The 3,473-nt window shown below is 32.0% G+C and overlaps 1 non-coding gene across 1 annotated transcript; it reads right to left on the bottom strand.

Moving 5' to 3' along the window:
• Positions 1-688: 688 nt before the first annotated feature.
• On the bottom strand, positions 689-760 carry TRNAR-UCU. The gene has a single exon. It is a non-coding gene; the product is annotated as a tRNA-Arg (tRNA).
• Between the last annotated feature and the right edge of the window lie 2,713 nt (positions 761-3,473).

The raw sequence follows: 3,473 nt of genomic DNA on the forward strand, positions 1-3,473 counted from the left end.
GGCGGAATAGAGAACTAAAGCACGATCAAATGAGATTCACGGTAAAGTTCGACTTGCTCGCGTGCCTAACGAATGCGCAAATCGGTTATTACTTAAACAACGTAAGATCATATCCTAATTCTATTAATAAACTACTTAGGTTCTACATGTTTATAAACAACTTAAATTTCAAATACAACAGCCGAATATGTATTACGAAATCGATGCAACACTTAGCTTTATATAATTCCGTTTCGACTTTTAATAGCTTTTGACCCAAATTTTCGGTAGCATTTTTACCCCACTTAGATGCTAGTACAGAAAGTACTATCTAAATGAAAGATGTAGTATGATATGCGATGAAACTACTGGTTTTCGAGTCACCTCATTTGGATTATCCGTCTATTTTATACGAATATTACAAATCAGCAGATTAATCCTAAATACATTGCAAACAGCCCCGAAAACACACTGTTTCGGGCCCCTTAAATTCATAAATGGATTTTCGATCCTGCATGAAAGTTGTAGCATACATTAAGGGCTTTATAACTACAAAATATGAGCTTATTCTGACTTACGGTTTGTAAGTTATACACTGTCAAARTATGGACCTGCATAGTCGGTAAAATACGATTCCGCAATTCACGACTAACTTTTATCAAAATTTATTTTTTGATATCGAAATCTAAAAAAATATCTGGAAAAAAATTGCGTCCAATAGGATTTGAACCTATACCAAAGGTTTAGAAGACCTCTGTCCTATCCATTAGACAATGGGCGCTTTTCATTGTGATTTTTGAGTATTTTTACTTTCTGATCTTTTATTTTAAAATCCAAATTCCATGATACGCTACATTTACGTGCTATAAACATACTTCAACATACTAAACCATAAAACAAGTCCAATGGTCGCTAACCTAAGCTTAATCATTCAATTTTACTCTTTTCGACATTATATCGAACAGTGGGTGTGCGGTTAAAGATGTACACCAAATCTAACCATAATGAAATCATAATCTACCCTTTTAACTTCTAATCAATTTAACCAATCCTAGCATTCTAAGCATAAAATATATCATACTTTTAACAGTATCAAACCGTAAACTTAGACATAACATAGTTTATAAACAGATCTAAAAAAATGCTAACGTAAACACACTAATAGAAGTGAATGAAATTTATACCTTTATGAAGGGTTCAAAGAGTGGATTCCGAATATATAATCGTTACTTCGATTCCTTCAACGATTGGAGAAATATTTTAGAGAGAAGAAAAAAAAATTAGAGAGAGAGATGAGGCGGTGATATGTGTTGAGACGAAGAAGAAGCAACATTCATATTATTTTCTTTTTCAATATATATATACATACATATATATATATATATATACATATATATATTATAATTATTAAGTGTTTAGAAGTTTGGCGGTTTTAACCCTTTAATAATTACCGATCGTTAATTTAACTACGATACAATTTGGGTAAGTTAACGAGAATGTGTTTTTAAAACTCGCGTCTTACACCTAGTTGACGAAGAAACCGAAAGCTATAGAACGACTTCTGGAACTCCCTTTGATAGAACTGTTCTCATGAAGGTGTTACATACACTAGTTTTCCTTCCAGAGCTCCTTATACAGAGTATCATGATCCTCCTTCTGATACTAGATACATTTCTAAAGGTTTAGAAAAACCGTTAGAACAACCAATAAATTTTCAATCTAAGTCCAAAGGTTATATTTTAAATTTAACTGCTCATGATCCTCAAATTTGGAAAAATGTGATTGAAGTTTGGAAAAGCACCTTTATTGCTCATTATTATAGACAAAATCAAGACATGGAAGCAGAAGAAATGTACATATATATAGAAACTTTTTTGGGAGAAAGTACAAAAGCAATGTGGGAAGCTTTCAAAAGGGATTGTTTGATAGAGTATAATCGTTTAAAGTCCCTTGGTAGTAATCCTTATAATTTTGTGAATCAAATACAAATTTTAGCAACAGGTGCTGATCCGAATTCTGAACAAATGAATGTTCAGAAAAAAGCCATGAGAGAACTTGAGCAATTAAGTTTATACCATTGGACTAGCGGTAAAAAGGTAAAACAATTTTTAAATCATTATGTTTATCTTACTACTATCGCTGGAAACACTTTTAATCAAGACATTGGAAATAAGTTGTTTAATAAATTACCTGGACCATTAGGACTAGAGACTCATGATAAATGGAATAATTTGCCTTCTGTTAAAGAAAGTCCAAATTTTTTGTGGTCAATAGGTCAAAGAGTTCAGTTTATCACCAGAACTCTTGAAGAAAAATGTGTTGATCTCCAGATTCAAAAACAATTTAAAAAGACAGACTATAAATTTTTTAGAGACATGTATACTCCTCAGACTTATGGAGCTTCATGCTCCAAGCCCAAGAAAAAATACAAGAATTTCAAAAGTTCTCCCACAAAGAGATATTTTTTGAGAAAATCATATAAAAAAACCTTATCTCAATGAAGAAAAACAAGAAAATTTAAACCTCAAAGAAATTACAGGAATTGTCTTAGCTGTTATGTTTGTAACAGTAATGAACACCTTGCAACGACTTGTCCGAAAAGAATAAATAATTTTAGTAGAAAAAGTACTTTGATTGAATGCGTTAATGAAGACCATATTCCTGTTGATGAATATATTTCTGATACTTAATCCATCTATAGTATTATTTCTATAGAAGAGACTAATAGAGAACAAGACAGGAATAATGATTCTGATTCTGAATTGGTAAATGAATTAACCAAAACTCCTCATAATTATGATACTGATTCAGAATTGCAGTCTTGATTGGCAAAAATATTTCAAAAAAGACGAATTAATTGGTTAATTATTTAACCTTTTAATTTTTATTTTTTATGCATATGTCTAGACCTCCTCCAAGACCAGGAATTCATTCGGGAAATAATCCTATAACAAGACCTGCTTTTAATCAGACTTTTAGTAGCCAGACAAGACCTATTTACCAAGAACGTCTTAGATTTGGAAATAACGAACTAATTGTGTTTCTAAGTTGCAGCAATGCATGTTTCAGGTTGCAGAACCATATCTCTCTTAGCAAAGAAGAACATTGTCTTATAGACAACCTTTGGGTAGCCTTCGGCAAAAACCCAAAAGACGTTAAATATTTTATTGCTTGTTTAAATGCTTCATCAGAATTTTTTAGTCAGAATACTAAGCGTTTTAAATTTTATGTTGTGTTCAAGGGTAAAAAGACAGGTTTCTTCCATACTTGGATCGATGTTCTTGATGCAATTCAAGGATATCCTGGTCCTTTATACAAAGGTCTTAATAATAATGAAGAAGCCCTTTCTTCAGCCAAACAGTGTTTAGGAAAGAACTTTTTCGTTTCTCCTTCCCTCAGAAACTATACAGAACCCCCTTTAGACTTTTCTGCTTCAAAAGACCCGAGCCATACTCATACTATATTTTGTGATCATTGTGAGACGATGTCCATAC

This window comes from Cynara cardunculus, unplaced genomic scaffold (genome assembly GCF_001531365.2).
Source record: "Cynara cardunculus var. scolymus isolate 2C unplaced genomic scaffold, CcrdV1 Un_Scaffold_2045, whole genome shotgun sequence".
NCBI lineage: Eukaryota > Viridiplantae > Streptophyta > Magnoliopsida > Asterales > Asteraceae > Cynara > Cynara cardunculus.